Source organism: Macrobrachium nipponense, chromosome 31, assembly GCF_015104395.2.
Source record: "Macrobrachium nipponense isolate FS-2020 chromosome 31, ASM1510439v2, whole genome shotgun sequence".
Taxonomy (NCBI): Eukaryota; Metazoa; Arthropoda; class Malacostraca; order Decapoda; family Palaemonidae; genus Macrobrachium; species Macrobrachium nipponense.
The window spans coordinates 2084928-2103957 of NC_061093.1; the positions used below are offsets into that span (position 1 = coordinate 2084928).

At 47.7% G+C, this 19030-nt stretch overlaps 1 long non-coding RNA gene across 1 annotated transcript in view; it reads right to left on the minus strand.

Annotated features, from left to right (window-relative positions):
• LOC135206606 (uncharacterized) overlaps nt 1–19030 on the minus strand; it is a 281540-nt gene that overhangs the window by 231448 nt on the left and 31062 nt on the right. Inside the window, exon 2 of the long non-coding RNA XR_010312798.1 lies at nt 3771–3861. This is a non-coding gene — a long non-coding RNA (uncharacterized LOC135206606). The remainder of the gene's footprint in view (nt 1–3770; nt 3862–19030) is intronic.

Sequence of the window (19030 nt, forward strand, 5' to 3'; positions counted from 1 at the left end):
CGTGAAAGACTCGAACCAGTTGTCAGGGACCAAAGGATTCTGAGTCTTCGCTACGAAGTCTGGAACGAAATAGATCGTCACAGATCCTCATCCCCTGGAATGCTTAACATCGAAGGAAAGACCATGAAGTTCCCCTACTCTCTTCGCTGATGCCAGGGCCAGCAGGAAGAGGGTCTTGAGGGTCAGATCCCTGTCTGATGACTCTCAGAGTGGCTCGAAGGGTCTTCGAGTCAAACTCCTATGGACGAGAGTCACATCCCACCCTGGGGGCCTGAGTTCCCTGAGTGGGCAAGACTTCTCGAAGCTCTTCATAAGGAAGGAGATCTCGAAGGGCAGCTCTGTATCCTTTAACTGCGGAGACGGAGAGGAGCTTCTCTCGGCAAAGGAAAACGAGGAAATCCGCTACCTGCTGAAGAGTGGCTCTGAGAGGAGATAGACCCCATCCACGACACCAACCACAGAAGACGGACCACTTTCCCAGGTATACAGCTGCAGAGGACTGTCTGAGGTACCCAGCCATCTCTGTTGCTGCTCGGCGAGAAAAGCCTCTTGCTTGCAAGAGATGGTGGATAACAGCCAGCCGTGAAGACACAGGGACCGAACCGACCAGTGGTACCGTTCTACGTGTGGCTGGCACAGGAGGTTGTGCCAAGGGGAAATCTATCTCGGTGCTTCAGCGAGCAGAGCCAGCAGGTCCGGGTACCAAATGGCCTGAGGCCATTTGGGTGCCACTAGAATCATCCGAAGATTCGGGGTGACCAGCACCCTGCTGATCACCTTGCGAATCAGACAGAACTGGGGGAAGGCGTACACGAAGAGGTTGTCCCATAGGTGTTGAAGAGCGTCCTCTGCAGCTGCCCATATGTCCGGCACAACTGAGTAGAAAACCTGGAGTTTTCTGTTGTGCCGGGTGGCGAACAGGTCCACGACCAGACGCCCCCACAGGTTGAAGAGCCTTTCCGCCACGTCTTGGTGAAGCGACCACTCAGTTCCTATCACCTGATTCTGGCAGCTGAGCTTGTCTGCTACTGCATTCCTCTTGCCTGGAATGTAGCGGGCTGACAGCTCTACTGAGTGTGCCATGGCCCACTTGTGCACCTGCGACGTCAACTGATGCAACGGGAGGGACACTAGGCCCCCGTTTGTTGACGTACGCCACTACAGTAGTGTTGTCGCCGTCTAATGGGTGTCCCATCAGACGGTCTTGGAACTCTTGGAGAGTGAGAAACGCTGCCTTGAGCTCCAGGACGTTGATGTGAAGGTGCTTGTCGTGATGATCCCACACACCCGCAGCAAGTCCTCCAGGTGTGCGCCCCATCCCTGGGGCCTTAGAAGTCGAAGGGGAAGCGGCGGCAGCAGATGACGACGAAGAAGACGACGAAGAAGACGACAACGACACCTTCCTCTTCTTCTTCTTCTTCTTCGTCAGCTTCCTCAGGACCACCGTCAGGTCTTCCATCTAGGACGAAGCCGGGGCAGTTGCCAAAGCAACAGGGCCCGGCTGCACCTGTCCAGAAGGACCTGGGGTGGGGGCAGCAACACCACGGGAAGGAACGACAGTGGCAGGAACTGGTACTGGAGCGGCGATCACAGGAACAGGAGGCGGGGCTGGAACCAGCGGCATCCTCTGGACCGGCGGCACATCTAAGGGAGAGCTCTTGGGACACCGGAAGTCAGGGGCTGGAGCAAGAGCGGCAAAACCAGGCAACGGCGTCACGATCATCCTCTTAACATCCTGCAGCGGCGCCTGAACAACAGCTGTCGGGGTAACCATTGCCACGTGTTAGGTATAGACCAGAGGCGGGGGAGCAGCGTAGCCTGTCGTGGATACCGTCGTGATTGGGCCATGAGTTACTGGCCTGGTCCCTCTCAAAAGAAAACTGAGCAGCCCCTGAACACTCGGTGTCCCCTGGAGCCCAAGCGAGTACCAGACCCGGCCGAGATCGTCCCCCGTGGCAGCAAATCTGAGGAAGGAAAGGGAGTTGGGTTAATGGGGGAGGGGTTTCCCCTCGCCCAGGGGGGAACAGTTCCCACCCCGAGCGAATGGATGACCCCGAATACAACTGCACATTGGGGTACCTCGCCCCCTCCTCCACACTCGACTGATCGAGGGAGGAGAAGGAGTGAGATACCAGCGCCCCCCCCCGAAGGGAAAGGAGCCATACGCGGGAGCTGAAATGGAGGGAGAAAGGAAGAAGACATGTACGAAACCAAGGGAGTAACAAGCGAACCTTCCGATGACTCCCTGGCCGGCTTACGCGGTTTCTTCCTCCCTTCATAGCGCTCCCACTGCTCCTCCGACCAAACAATACAAAGATCACAGGGCTCGGCGCGAGAGCATACGTGCCCTCGGCACCGAGTGCACAATTCATGAGGGTCTACCTCAATAATGGACCGAAAGGCCCCACACTTACGGCCCTCCACACCAGGGCACAGTCTGCGGTTGATGGGGGGCAAGGGGGTCTTTCGGTTCTCGGGAATCCCTAATTCCAACAATAACACAGTATGAAAATACAAAACACAACCAAGTACTCACGTTTGTTTTCCACAACCACACCACATAAGAGAAAAAGGCAAAATATCTTCAAGATATAAAGCAAACCAAGCATACGACAAAACAGCAGGCAGAGAGGTGAAGCAATACGTACATCCACCAGCGACTCCTCTCGCGCTCACCGCCAACTGCCAGACAAGTAGTTAACTACCGAACCCCCTTGTTCGAAGCTTACGACCGGTTCAGCTGCCGCTAAGTTACCTCCTATTGCTAAAGGATCAAGGGTTTGTATACGTATCGGAACAAATAAATGAATATACGTATAAACCTGAGAACCTTAAAAAGATATCAAAAGCCTTTCATGGAGTTTATTCCTCCCCCAAGGGCACAAGTGAGAACCGACTCCCAAATGTCTGTGGCCCTACCCTACCCCATAGAGGATGGCACAACATGATTAAAGCAGCCCAAATGCAACCCAAACCCAATTGTCGGACTGAGAGTATTACAAGGGTACAATCATCCCCACCCTAATCACATTTATGGGCAAACCAGAAGAATGACAAGAGTCCTATCCCTAGAACCAGATTTCCACTGGAATCAGTGGTCCAGCCCTGCACAATACTTCTGCCTGATATTTCTCAGGTCCAAACATTATGGGGCAGTTGATTGGTCCTACCACAGTTCCCACTATGATATCTTTTTCTAATTATTAGGTCCAATAAAATTTAGCAAGTGTAAAATTCCACAAAAATTAATCCAAATAACTATTAATGTAATGATAGTACTATATGGGACTCTTGGGTTTGGACCCAGGAACAAATTCTTGGGGTTCAAGAGCCCCCAAACCACATCAAGGTGGTCACAAGTTGAGGGGGCTAAGTTCAACAAATTGGCATATCTTATGCAACCAGTTAAAATGGAAATCACTCATTTCTATCGCAGACTGCTTTACCTAAATACAAGCTCTTCAAGTTTTTGTGAACCGACAAGTGCCAGACTATTGCACTAGATATTTCTAAAGGAACAGGAGAGTACATAATCTTATATAGACAGGACAAGAAGAAATACAATAAAAAAAAAAAAAAGACTGGAAACTTCACAATTGGTAACAAGTCCTACATATGCAGAATCTATATTCAGTAAGTAAACATTTACATCATGATTGCTTCCTTTGATTAATTTTATTGCTCTAATCAATTAATTCTTATCGTGCTATGAACACTCACTGAAATTGGGTAGAAAATGAGGCTAGGAAGATAAAAAAAAAAAAAATTACCTGTGTGAATTCATATCACGTTGACCAAATATCATATTTTTTCATGGAACTGGAAGTTCGACCAGTTGACTCATTTCACTGAAGTGATGAACTGAAAAATAGAGGGAATGGTTTGTCTTAGAAAGTTAGCAATCACTGAAAATGATATTTTCATAATAAAATTAAGTTTCATATATACAGGAGTTACTGAAAATTGGTGACTTTCAGAGCTCGTTGGTGCTGATGACTATACTCTTTTTTCCATCTGTCCACCAGCCTGTGGTGTTTGCGTATGGTAACACTGCGTTCCGGGGTTTAGATAGTTACGCTATGTGTAAGTGTTAGGTAAATAAAAGGATATCTGGGTGTTCATTTGCAACTGAAAAGTGTTTTAATAATTTACTGTATGCGAATTACATAGTTAATATTCGAAATAGGATGTTATTATTATTGTTGAATGTAACTATCTAGAGCCCGGGACACAGTGTTACCATATGGAAACACCACAGGCAGATGGACAGATGGAGAAAAAAGAAAAAAAAAAGTATAGTTGATGGCACCTTTGCTAGGTATGTAATTGCACCAATATTCTATTGTTAGTGCCTATAACCAGAAATGAGTGCATCTCGGCACAGAAAAATGATATTGTTATGATACAATAAAGTTTTATACATACTTACCTGCAGATATGTAGTACTTAGCTTAAGACTCCGTCGTCCCGACAGAAATTCAAATTTCGCGCCACACGCTACAGGTAGGTCAGGTGATCTACCGTCCTGCCGCTGGGTGGCAGGAATAGGAACCATTCCCGTTTTCTATCAGATTCTTTCTCTCTACCACCTGTCTCCTGCGGGGAGGCTGGGTGGGCCATTAATCGTATATATCTGCAGGTAAGTATGTATAAAACTTTATTGTATCATAACATGATATTGTTAGTATATACAATAAAGTTTTGTACATACTTACCCGGCAGATATATACTTAGCTTATGTCTCTGACGTCCCGACAGAATTCAAAACTCGCGGCACACGCTACAGGTGATCACCCTCTCCCGCCGCTGGGTGGCGGGAATAGTAACCATTCCCGTTTTCCGAACAGATTTTCTCTTACACCTATCTCCTGAGGGGAGGTTGGGTGGGCCATTCATCGTATATATCTGCCGGGTAAGTATGTACAAAACTTTATTGTATACTAACAATATCATTTTTGTACATGCAACTTCCCCGGCAAATATATACTTAGCTGATTGACACCCTTGGTGGCGGGTAAGAGATAGTTACTCAATATAAACAACAATAAAAACAGGGAAACAACATCTGTTGTATGTCATATATATAAACTTATTTAAAACCTTGGTTCCTACCTTATTGGGCAGAAGACTTCATGATTACTGTCTATGAGTCTGCTTGCCTCAAGAGTTTCAGTGGGGATGAAACCTGACACTGATAGCTCTTCTGGATCGTGTCAATGGGGGCGAGCCCGCTTACTTGACAGAGCCTTGTCTTGGATCATACCAATGGGGGCTGACCCACTTACATGGTAGAGCCTTCACCTTTGTCATATCAACGGGGACTAACCCTCTTACATGACAGAGCCTAGGTCCAAACCACTAACAAGGAGCACAAAAAACCAATCCCGACCACCTGACCACACTACATTTGTTAACACTATGATTTGAAAGCATTCCCAAAACCCCTTCCAATCGACCATAAAACACAACACCAAAAAACGTTTAAAATTACTAACTTAACTAACTATAAAGGATTAGGTTCAGCTCCTTGCCCCAGCAACGAATCCGCAGACACGAACGGTCCGAGAGAGAAGCACTTATCATAAGTGACTCGCACGTCTCTTAAGTAATTTGATGCAAAAACCGAATTGCACCTCCAATAGGTGGATTCGACAAGAGTCTGTATCGACATATTCCTATGATACGCTAAAGAGGTAGCTACAGCTCTGACCTCATGTGCTTTGACTCTTAGAAGCCTTAAATGTTCCTCTTCACAGGAAGCATGCGCTTCTTTGATAACGTCTTTAATAAAATACGCTTGAGCATTCTTAGAAATCATCCTCTTAGGATTTCTTACGGAACACCAAAGGCTATCCACATTTCCACCAAGTAGCTTCTTCCTCTCTAGGTAGAACTTGAGGATCCTGACTGGGCACAATGTCCTCTCTAAGTCTCTCCCTACTAAAGAGGACAGTCCCTTAATCTCAAAAGTCCTTGGCCATGGTTTAGAAGGATTTTCGTTCTTTGCTAGGAACAGGGGATTAAAGGAGCATACTGCAGAATCTTCCTTAAAGCCCACAGTTCCTTCTAAAGCCTGAAGTTCACTAACTCTCTTAGCAGAGGCTAGTGCAAAGAGAAAGAGAGACTTTCTAGTCAAGTCTCTGAATGAGGAATTTTGAGGAGGTTCGAATTTCTCGGACATTAAATATCTAAGAACCACATCCAGGTTCCAACTAGGTGGTCTTATAGTCTTGGACTTCGAGGTTTCAAAGGACCTTAACAAGTCATGCAGATCCTTGTCCTCCGAGATATTAAGGCCTCTATGTCTAAAAACAGAGTAGAGCATGCTTTTATATCCCTTTATTGTGGTAACAGCCAGATTGCATTTCTCCCTCAAATAAAGGAGAAAATATGTTATTGTTATAATACAATTAAGTTTGTTCATACTTACCTGGCAGATATATATATATAGCTGTATTTTCTGACGTCCGACAGAATTTCAAAACTCGCGGCACACATAGTGGGCGGCCAGGTGGTAGTACCCATTCCCGCCGCTGGGAGGCGGATATCAGGAACCATTCCCATTTTCTATTCATATTTTATCCATGCCACTGTCTCCTGAGGGGAGGAGGGTGGGCACTCTTAATTATATATATCTGCCAGGTAAGTATGAACAAACTTAATTGTATTATAACAATAACATTTTGTTCATGAAACTTACCTGTCAGATATATATATAGCTGAATCCCACCTTCGGATGGTGGGAAGAGACAGAATAGGATTTTTAGGAAACTTAAATTAAGTAGATGATGTACATCTTGGTTCCTTACCTGTTAGCAAAGTAGACTCTGTGATTACTGTCACTTAAGCCTGCTTCTGCTTTAATCAGAGTTGCCAGCCAGCTGGAGACCTGTAGTGCTGGTGCACTCTGGATGCTCTGTCAACGGGGACGTGACCTCAACGTGACAAGACCATCGAGCCAAACATATGAGGGCTACGAAGCAACTGACCACCACCTGACCAACTACCAAAAAACCCCTGACAGTTAATCTAAAGAATGGGAGATTTTCACAGAAGATCTCACCATCAACCAAAAACACAACAATAAAACTAACCTATTCTAAGCTAAGGGATAGGGAGAGAGCTACCTTCAGCCCCCAAAACTGTGTCCGCAGAAATGTATGGCCCCAAAGAACTACAGTTCTCGTAAATTGTTCTCACATCCCGAAGGTAATGTGAGGCGAATACGGAATTGCTCCTCCAAAAGGTGCTATCAAGGATATCCTTGATAGACATATTCCTTTGGAAGGCAAGAGAGGTAGCTACGGCTCTGACTTCGTGAGTTTTCACTTGTAAGAGGCTCAAATCAGTCTTCTGGCAAGATGAATGAGCCTCTTTAATGACGTCCCTCAGAAAGAAAGCCACAGCATTCTTTGACAAAGGCAATTCTGGTCTTTTCACCGAGCACCAGAGATTACCTGAGGGACCTCTTACCTCTTTAGTTCTGTGAATATAGAACTTGAGAGCCCTGACAGGGCACAGGGCTCTCTCTGGTTCTTGACCCACGAGACTCGACATACCTTTGATCTCAAAGCTCTTGGGCCAGGGGTTAGACGGGTTCTCATTCTTAGCCAAGAAAGTTGGACTCAACGAGCAGACAGCGCTGTCCCCCTTGAAGCCCACTTGGCTACTGAACGCTTGGATTTCACTAACTCTCTTCGCCGTCGCCAGAGAAGTTAGAAAAAGCGCTTTCTTCGTCAAGTTCCGTAGAGACGCTTCGTGGAGAGGCTCAAAAGGACTTGACATTAAATGTTTAAGAACCACATCGAGGTTCCAAGAAGGCGGTCTCGCTTGTGGAATCTTGGTGGTTTCAAATGATCTCAAGAGGTCGTGGAGATCCTTGTTGTCAGAGAGGTCCAGTCCTCTTGTGTCGAAAAACGGCCGACAACATACTTTTATATCCCTTAATGGTCGGGACTGCCAATTTTTGCACATTTCGTAGGAAAAGCAAAAAATCGGCTATCTGGTTCACAGAGGTCGTGGAAGAGGAAATTCCTTCCTTTCTGCACCATGCCCTGACGGAGGCCCACTTTGATTGGTAAACAGCTCTTGAAGAGACTCTTCTAGCATTAGCGATTGCTCTCACAGCTGCTTTCGAAAAACCTCTCGCTCTGGCCAACTTTTCGATAGTCTGAACGCAGTCAGATCCAGAGCGGAGAGGTTTTGGTGATACCTTTCGAAGTGAGGCTGTTTGAGTAGATCTCTCCTCCAGGGCAACGTCCTTGGGAAGTCCACAAGGAATGTCATGACCTCTGTGAACCATTCTCTTGCTGGCCACATCGGGGCGATCAGGGTCAACCTTGTCCCTTCTGAAGCTGCGAACTTCCTCATGACTTCCCCCATGATCTTGAATGGAGGAAAAGCGTAAAGGTCTAGGCCTGTCCAACTCCAGAGCAATGCATCCACCGCAATTGCTCCTGGATCCAGGACCGGGGAGCAATACAGAGGAAGCCTCTTCGTCCTCGACGTCGCGAACAGGTCGACTAGAGGATGTCCCCACAACTTCCATAGTTGCTGACACACTTCTTGGTGTAAGGTCCACTCTGTTGGCAGGATTTGATCTTGTCGACTGAGAAGGTCCACTCTGACGTTCTGTACCCCTGCGACGAATCTCGTCAGAATCTTGATCTGTTTCACATCTGCCCATAGCAGAACTTCCCTTGCCAGGTGAAAAAGGGATCGGGAGTGAGTTCCTCCCTGATTCTTCAGATATGCAAGGGCTGTGGTGCATTCCGAGTTGACTTGGATGACCTTGCCTGTCACTTTGTCTTCGAAGAACTGCAGTGACAGGAAGATCGCTGCTAGTTCTTTCACATTGATGTGCCAGGCTACCTGTTCCCCTCTCCAGGAGCCTGACACTTCCTCCCCTCCTAGTGTTGCTCCCCAACCGGAAATGGAAGCGTCTGAAAACAACACTAGGTCGGGGCTCAGAAGATTTAGGGATAAGCCCTCTTGCAACTTCTGAGGGTCGAGCCACCATCTTAAGTGGCTTTTTACTGTATTTGAGATCTTCAAGATCGCATTCAGATCCTCCTTGGCTTTCCATTCTTCCTCTAGGAAAAATTGAAGAGGCCTGAGGTGCAGTCTTCCCAAGGAGACAAACTTTTCCAGCGAGGAAATGGTGCCCAGCAGACTCATCCATTCCCTCGCCGAGCAAGTTTCTCTCCCTAGGAAGGCTGAGACTTTCTCTAAGCCTAGACGCTGACGTTCCTGGGACGGAAACGCCCGAAAAGCCACTGAATCCATCTGAATCCCCAGATACACGATGGACTGTGTCGGGGTCAGATGTGACTTTTCGGAGTTGACTAAAAGTCCCAGGGACTTTGCTAAGGCTAAAGTTGACTGAAGGTCCTTCAGACATTTTCCTTTCGACGACGCTCTGATCAACCAATCGTCGAGGTATAGGGTTATTCTGATCCCTGAAGAATGTAACCACCTCGCTACATTCTTCATTATTACGGTAAAGACCATCGGGGCCGAGCTGAAGACCGAAACAAAGGGCTCTGAATTGCCATACTCTGTTTCCTAAGACGAATCTCAGGTACTTCCTTGAAAGATGGTGGACGGGGACGTGAAAGTACGCGTCTTGCAGGTCTAGGGACACCATCCAGTCGCCAGGTCTCAAGGCTCCTAGCACTGACTGAGACGTCTCCATCTTGAACTTGCTTTTTTCTACAAAAAGATTGAGCCTGCTTACATCCAGGACTGGGCGCCAACCCGACGACTGCTTCGGTACCAGGAAAATCTTGTTGTAGAAGCCTGGTGACCCCAGGTCCACGACTTGCTCCACCGCTCTTTTTTCGATCATCTGATCTAAAAGATCGAAAAGGATGCGTTTCTTCTCTCCCTGATAAGACGGGGAAAGGTCTCTGGGAGTTGATGTTAGAGGAGGAGGATGCAAAAAGGGGATCTTGTACCCTTGTTCTACGATCTTGAGAGTCCAAGGGTCCGCCCCTCTCTGTCTCCATGCATCCGCAAAAAACTTCAGTCTGGCCCCGACTGGCGTCTGAAGGACATGTTCTTCATTTGGTTGACTTAGGTTTAAAGGAAGCTCTTCCTCTTGAAAGTCCTCTCCCTCGAGGAGCTGCTCTTGAGGGAGGAGCTCCGCGAAAGGGTTTAACTTTCTTCGGAGGTCTCACAAACGATGATGTAGAAGGAAACTGCTGGACGCCTCAAGGACTGTTGCTAAAAGGTCCGGCCGGGTCGCCTTCTCCTGCCAAACTAGTCGCTAGATCTTTTTACCATCCATCGTCTGGGGGAAGAGATGGTCCGAAAGAGGAGAAAAGAGCAATTCCGCTTTCTGAGCGGGAGTAACCGACTTTGCGGTGAAATTACAAAGAAGAGCTCTTTTCTTAAGGAAAGCTGTTCCAAAGTGCGAAACTAGCTCTTCCGAACCGTCCCTGACAGCCTTGTCCATATACATGACAACACACTGGACAGCTCCCCCAGACTGAGAGAGTCAGGGCTTCTAGATTGAAGGTCCAGAACTCCCAAGCACCAGTCCAAGAAGTTGAAGACTCCCAACGTGCGTAGCAGTCCTTTCAAGTGGTGGTCCGTCTCCGTAGGAGTCCAGGACACCTTTGCAGCTGATAAGAGGGACCTCCTCTGGGCGTCCACTAAGCTGGAGAAGTCCCCAAGTGCAGACGAAGGAACCTTCACACCCACGTCTTCCTTGGTCTCATACCAAACGCCTCCTTTCCCGGCGAGTCTAGAGGGAGGAAGGGCGAAAGTCGTCTTGCCCTGATCCTTCCTTCGAGTCATGAAGTCCTGGAGCTTCTTGAAAGCCCTCTTGGTTGAAAGAGAAGTCTTCATTTCAACAAACTCCGGTGTCTTGAATGACTTGGAAGACGAAAGTTGCGAGGGAGGAGATCTAGGAGCTGCCAGCTGAAACTTGTCCCCGAAGGACGAACGTAACAGCCGCACAAGAACCTTATAGTCCGAGATAGAAGAAACCAAAGGAGGTTCCTCTTCCACTGAGCTCGCTGGACTACTATGTTCCCCTTCTTCTCTAAGAGGAACCGGTGATCGTCCATCCGGAGAGGGCGTACGTCCAGCAGGTCTAGGCTTAAACAAAGACTTCCGCTGCTTAGAAGTTGACGCTTCAGGCACGGACTCGTCCTTACGATGATCCTTAACACTTGCAGAAGGAAGAACGTCTTGGGTGCGTCGAGCGTCCTGTGAAACGACGGAGACTGCCTTACTTCTAACTGAAGATGTCTTATGCTTCTTGATAGCACTACTTCTAAGAAACTCCTTATGGGGAGACACATCTCTCCGAGCGTCCACACGAGCGTCCTGACGAGAGGCCTCCCGCTTCTCGTGAAAAGCGTCCTGCTGAGCGTCCTCGAAAGCGTCCTGCCTTGTTCGAAAAGCGTCCTGCTTAGAACGGAAAGCGTCCTGCCGAGCGTCCTCAAAAGCGTCCTGCTTCACGTAGAAAGCGTCCTGACAAAAGTGAAAAGCGTCCTGCTGAGCGCAAGCTATATCAGAACGAGATCAGCGATGATCCGAAGGCGGGGAAAGAGACGAACGAGGAGAGAGAGAAGGAGACTGCTTAGTCCTCTTGACGGGCAGCCTGACGTCCTTTCTCCACTTAGGCTCGACTGCTGCTGGGGGAGTCCTCTGAGCCATAAGGGTAGAAATCTGGTCCTGAAGGGACAAAAGAATATTCTTCGTAGGTGACGAACTAGAAGGGGCAGGACTGAACCTGCGAGAAGGCGAGGGGCGAGGGGACGCCTCCTTCCTTCTCACAGGTACAGCTACCTGCTTCTCAGGGATACGCGCCTGTACGCGCAACCCAGCGTCCTCGTCGGAAGAGATTTTACCTCTCTTCTGAGGAGGAAAAGCGTCATAAGCGTCCTCCGAAGAAAGCGGCGATGTAGGACGTGAAGCGTCCTCAACACGAAACGTCCTTTTCAGCGGACGAGAGTCTCTCCGAGCGCTCCACCCCTTGTGCGGGGAGGACGCTTCGGAGGACGAAAAACAGTCTTTAAGGATGCGCGCCCGTGTGCACTCCTTGACAGCCTGGGACTTTGCAACAAGGCCTGCCGAAGGGACGCCAGATCGGTGGGGAGCCCCCATAACCCTCTTGCGGCTTTCGACATACCCTCTCCCTGAGTCCTGGGAGTCCGATAGAGGTCTCAGCCTAGAGGCATTATGGGGCCGATCTGACGCCCCCTCCACAACACTAGGGGCACAATCACAAACTTTCACAGGGCCAGTTTCCAAGGCCAACACTTTAGATTCAAGAGTGCGCAGAGACTCGAGAATCAGAGAAAGGGCATTACCTTCTCCAGACACAGAAACAGGGCCCGGAGGCAACATCACAGGTTTAAGTGAAACAAAATCTACCGGTGTTAGAGGAGGAGAAATGTTACATTCCTTACCTTTTGTAGAACTGCTCCTGGAGGAAGCCCTCCTGACTCTATCACGCTCCAATTTACGCCAATAGGTCTCATACATCTTCCATCCATCATCGGTCAAATCCTTGCATTCATTGCACCGATCATCAACCAAACAAACATGTCCCCTGCATTCCATACAAACTGTGTGAGGATCAACTGAAGGTTTAAGAAGCCTCACCTTACATTCACTCCTCACACACACTCTGAAACTCCCTGTACTTGATCCTGACATCATGTACACAGAAAAGCCAATCCAAATTCAAAAAATGATATTGTTAGTATACAATAAAGTTTTGTACATACTTACCCGGCAGATATATACTTAGCTATAGTCTCTGACGTCCCGACAGAATTCAAAACTCGCGGCACATGCGACAGATAGGTCAGGTGACCAGCCCACTCCCGCCGCTGGGTGGTGGGACTAGGAACCATTCCCGTTTTCTAATCAGATTTTTCTCTTCCACCTGTCTCCTGAGGGGAGGCTGGGCGGGCCATTAATCGTATATATCTGCCGGGTAAGTATGTACAAAACTTTATTGTATACTAACAAAGGGATTTTGACGTAAGGAAAAATCTATTTCTGGGCGATTGGTTCGTGTCGCCCAGCGAAATATCCTTTAATCCATTATTTCTAAGGTAAATGCACTAACACATACCAGAGAATAAATAAAATAAAGAAAAGGTCAGTACTACTGACTCGCTCACCCTCCAAGAGGGTATCGGTATGAACACTAGGGTGAGTGAGACCACTACCACGAACCACTTACCAATAGAAATCTCCTACTACAAAACCCCCACAAGAGGGGAGCCGACCCACAGAGTGGGCAGCAACTACTACTACTCCATCCCATGCTGCCGACTGCTGCGCCTCTGGTGGCCATCCTGAAGTTAGCAGACAATCTTGAGCGCAGGGATGGGTAGGGTGGGATTTCGCTGGGCAACACGAACCAATCGCCCAGAAATAGATTTTTCCTTACGTCAAAATCCCTTTTCTGGGCTCAGTTCGTGTCGCTGCGCGAAATCGTACCAGAGAATTAGCACAAGATTGTAAAGAAAATAAATAAATAAATAAGGTCTCAATAAAACTTAAAATAAAATAAAGAAATATAATTGCCAAGAAATATACAATTATACAAGTTAGAAAATATTCCTTAAAATTAACTTAAGGTTAACATATATGTACAGGGCTTACATGGAATATATGTTGATCTTAACATTTGTGTATAGTAATATGTACAAAGTAAATAAAGCAATTATAATAATAAACTGAATTTGAACAAACTTAGAAAATAATATAATAAACAAATGTATATGACTTAGTATACAAAACCCGTAACCATTGCAAATGTAGATGTGTCACCCTAGCATAAAAATAAGGGGACTACATCATAGAGATCAGAATATACAAACAATTGTGGGTGACCCTAGCAAAAAAATAAGGGACACCCACTGTAGCATCACAAGAGCAGCTAAGACTCAAGGTAGACGTAGATGAACATGGTAGGCATAGACAAACTGTTGAATGAGATAGGTAGAAAGGAGAACTGGATCTTCAACTTAAGATTAAGCAGAGTCGGGGGAAACTATGTTACCCGCCGCAACTGCTGAAAATTTCAGAGCTTCCAAGGACTTTAAGTAATGACGCTTAAATACTGTCGGCGATTTCCATCCAGTATACTTTTTTAAGTCATCAAAATTCATGTGTTGGAAATAGTTAATTGAGGTGGCAACTGCCCTGACATCATGAGCTTTAGGAAGGAATCAGGGTTTGGTTCTTGCTTAATAAAGTACAGGATCTGTTGCCTAATACCTTTAATAGATAAAGAACCACCTTTTTCTCTCTTAAAGAGAGGACCCGACGAGGATGAGGATGTCCTGGACAGAAAGGCTCGTAAGGTCGATACTGGACAAAGAGAAACATCTTGTGGAAGGGGTATAACCTTCCACAGTTCCCACCTCATCAAAGGATCCTCATTCTTTGCTAAAAAACTACGTTCCGGAGAAAGTAGAACTTCCCCTGTGGGAAGAAATTCTATATGATTCGGATCTCTGGATAACGCCGACAGTTCTGAAATTCTAGCTCCTGAAGCCAAGCTTAATAAAAATAGAGTTTTTCTTAAGAGCATTATAAATGAACATGTCGTATTGTCTGTTTCTGAAGCCAGCTTTAGAACATCATTCAAGAACCACGATACTGACGTAGGCCTCACTGAAGGTCTAAGTCTAGCACAAGCCTTGGGAATAGACGAGAAGTAAGAGTCTGTCAAGTCTATGTTGAACCCGAGTTGAAAAATCTTCTTCAAGGCTGACTTGTTTGTCGTAATAGTGCTAGCTGCTAAGCCTTTTTCAAATAAAGATCTGAAAAAGGATATAGCTGAATTGATTGTCATGATTCTAATATCTGATTCTCTCAGGAAGGTTGCCAACTTTTTGACTGCAGCATCATACTGTCTCAAAGTTGAATCTCTTTTATCAGATTCCAAGAAAAGAATATTTCGTGGATCAATATCTGCATCTTTTTTAGCCGCAAACTTCATGAAGTCCATAAAGTTAGGGTTTTGAGAATTCCTGAGAAGCGAACACAGTCTTCGTTTGTACTGACTGGGAGAGCCTGGGATTTGGGAATTCAAAGAGGACGAAGACGCCCAGTTCCAGAATCAGAGGGTACCAATTGCTCTTCGGCCAGTCTGGGGCTACTAGAGCTACTTGACCCTTGAACGTTCTGAGTTTGTTCAGTACCTTCAGGAGAAGATTCACTGGAGGAAAGACATAAATCTTCTCCCAGTTGTTCCAATCTATGGACAGGGCGTCCGTGGCATAGGCCAGAGGGTCCAGGTTGGGGGCCACATAACATGGGAGTTTGTGGTTCGCTTGAGATGCGAATAGATCTACTTGTAGACCTGGAACCCTCCGGAGAATCCATTGGAACGAACTGTTGTCCAGTGACCATTCCGACTCCAGAGGAACTGAGCGGGATAGAGCATCTGCTATGACGTTTCTCACTCCAGCTATATGGGTGGAGGAGAGGTGCCAACTGAACTTGTCCGCCAGGGAGAAGATGGCTACCATGACATGATTCAGATGTCGTTACTTGGAGCCTCCCCTGTTTACGCAATGGACTACCACTGCGCTGTCCAGAACTAGCTTTATGTGGGAGTTCTTTGGCGGACGTAACCTTTTCAGAGTCAAGAACACTGCCATCGCTTCTAGTACGTTTATGTGAAGCCGGCGGAACTGGGGTGACCAGGTTCCTTGAACCTTCTTGAACTGAGAATATCCTCCCCAGCCGCTTAATGAAGCGTCTGTGTGGATGATAATCCCTGGAGGAGGAAACTGAAGGGGTACTGATATTGACAGGTTCTTCACTTTTGCCCAAGGGCGTAGACTATTCCGTAGAATCTGTGGGACTGATGACAACTTGTCCCTGGATCTGACATTTGCTCGTGAGCGCCAGATTCTGGTTAGGTCTTTCAGTTTGGCTTTCATCAGATGTTTGTCACTGAGGCAAATTGGAGGGAACCCAGGATTCTTTCCTGGCTTCTCCTTGAAGCAAATTTGTGTTCTAGAAATTGCTTTACTGACTTCGCTATTTCCTTTCTCTTGGCTGATGGAATCGACAGAGTATGGGAGGATAGATTCCATTGAATGCCCAGCCACTGAAAGTTGGACTCCGGAGTGAGTCTTGATTTTGTCCTGTTTATCTTGAACCCTAGATACTCTAGGAACTGGATTACTTTCAGTGTGGCTTTGTGACATTCCTCGACTGTTGGAGCCCAAATCAACCAATCGTCGAGATACGCTACTACCATTATCCCCTGAGACCTCAGTTGTTGGACGACTACTTCCGCCAACTTCGTGAACACCCTGGGTGCCACGTTCAGACCGAAGGGAACTACCTTGAAGGAGAATGCCTGATCTATCTTGAAGCCCAGATAAGGGCGAAAGTGTCTTGCAATAGGGATATGATAGTATGCGTCTGTAAGATCGAGAGGTGGTGACGGCCCCACGGGGAAGTAAGGTCCGCACCTGCGAGATGGTGAGCATTTTGAACTTGTCGCAGCGAATGGCCAAGTTTAAACGGGATAAGTCTAAGATTACCCTTCTTTTTTGTGAGCCTTTCTTTGGAACGCTGAATAAGCGCCCTTGAAATTTTAATCTGTTGACTCTCGCTATTGCTCCTTTCTGAAGGAGGTCCTCCGCATACTCCGTCAATTCTTTTGATGGAAGTTGAAGGAAAGGTCTGGTGGAGGTGGATTCGCAATCCAACTCCAACCCAGGCTTTCGACACAATACTTTGTGCCCACTTGCTGAATCCCCACCGGTGCCGGAAGAGAAACAGCCTCCCTTCTACCTTCAAGTTCTCATTGATGCTGGGTTGAGTAACCTCCGCGGTGCCTCCCCGGAAAGTGTTTTTACCCCCTGTTAAGAGACCTTCCTGATCCATTTCTGACGAAAGGATCCCTTACCTCTGCCTCCCCTACCCGAAGCGTCGTACTGCTGAAAGGCCTGGCCTTCGAACACTTGGTTGAAGGCTGGGAGACAGCGAAGAGGTGGAAGGTTGAGGCTGGGGGGAAATCACGTAGATGGGCTGTGATTGAGCCTTGGAGGTAGAGGGTTGGGCTGACTGTACCAACGGAACAGTCGAAACAGCCTGGGCGAAGCGTTGTTGCTTTTTCTGGTAAGGCTGAAAACGTCTGGGTTTCCTCTGAGCCTTACCCCTTGCTGATTGGTCTTGGCGTCTCTTTGCGGTGAGACCCCAACGATCCTTAAGGTTTGGCTTTGGTTAAGCCTTGTCGCTGTTCCGCCTGGACCCCTCCTTTACCATTGCATCAGGGAAGATGTCTGCCCCCCAGATGTTGGATGAAAGCAACTTATTCGGCTCATGACGAATAGTTGCTTCCTGGAGGACATGTTTCCGACAGTTAGTTCTGGCTGTAGCGAACTCAAACATGTCAGACTGAACTGTTTGCGTCAGTGACTTGGTGAGAAGCTTAAAGAGTGGCTCAGAGCCGTAAGAAATGGTTGCCACTTCTGTCATTGCCATGGTATTAATGGACCTGGCTAGCCTAGTCTTGGCCTCAAATTCAGCCTGAATGAGGCTGTCCGGAAGTCTAGGCAGCTTCTCACCAAACTGATCCATAGCACAGTCTGGCTTGAGTTTTGCCCGCCGAAAAGGTGTTGGGTAAATCTTCCCACAATTCTCCGAGTGAGGGAGCAAAGGAGATGTGGGGTCTGCTTCCCTTAGCTGTGGCAACGACTCCCCCTTCTGGGCCGCCGGATAGTGACCGTAGCTATTTTGGTAAGGAAGGGAAGCGGAGTTCCCTCCTCCATTGTGAAAATGGTGAAGGGACTCTTGAAAGGTTGAATTTTCGTGTTAGAACAATCCATGTCCTCTAAACACCTGAGCCATTCTCTTTGAGCCTGGTCACGTGAGTAGAGGACTGTCTCCTTAGGGACTTTGTCATCTCTAGTCATGGCTGCGTCAGTGAGTCTGGCGTAGCCAATGAACGGTGGTTGTAGACCCTCCGGGTAGAACTCGAAGTCCTCAATCCTTCGAGTACCACACTCCGGAATTGAAATAAGACCGTCCTGGAAAGGGGCGTATGACGCCACCCTCCAGGGGTTATTCATAGAGAACGGAGGCAGAGAGTCATGAGGTGGGAGCTGAGCTATTCCGTGCCGAAAGGTGGGGAGTAGCTAGAGGAGCCTGGCTAAGTTCGGCGATGATGTTATCCTGGACGTGATCCTGTCGGACAACCGGGAGAACATCTGCTCCATACTGCTCCTCAGAGAGCCGACCAAGTCTTCCCATGTGTTGCAACAGTCCAGCATTGGGATCCAAAGCCGGAGCTGCTGCGGAGGTGGTTGGGTAACTCGGAACAGGTACCAAGAGGGGAGAGAAACGGCTGACTCAGCCGGAGTATGTGGCCTCTCCTTGGAAGACCTGCTCTTTGAGGATTTGGAGCTAGAACCAGAAGCTCTAGACCTCTCCGCTCCGGGGTTTGTAGCCGGAGACTTACGAGATGTTGACACCGACGAAGTCTTTTTGGACGACGACGACATCTTTTTGAGGGTTTTTACAACCGTCTGTCCCTTGACCTTAGGTCTTACTGAAGCGTCAGGAGAAGTATAAAGGAGCTCAGCTCCTGTAAAGCCTTGGAAGGAAGCTGGAGAGTTAGCAGGAGTAGAAGACCCAGTGGCGCCCAAGGGAAGCCCTTGGGCGTCCAACGTACCTACCTCGACCAACAGGTCGTCAACACCTACCATGGGCTCTATATTTAGATCAGTGTCGCGACGTCCGACGAGATATCTTGGCCTGGTTCCTTTAACGAAGCGGCGAGCTGTTGTTGAATCGCCGCCATAGTCGGGGCTGCCTCTGTCGGGTCGACGTAACCCGTTGACTTGCCGCCGGGGAAGATTAGGACAGCCAACCTCTTCTCCAGAATGTAGGGCTGTCCCTTGGCGGCGTTCTTACCGAAACCGCCGACCCAAGCCCTCAGGGTTGCCAGGGCGTACTCTAACGCGGGAGCCTGGAAGAGAGGGCATTCATTAGTTTTAAGTTTAAACTTAAGATTAAAACTTAAGTAATA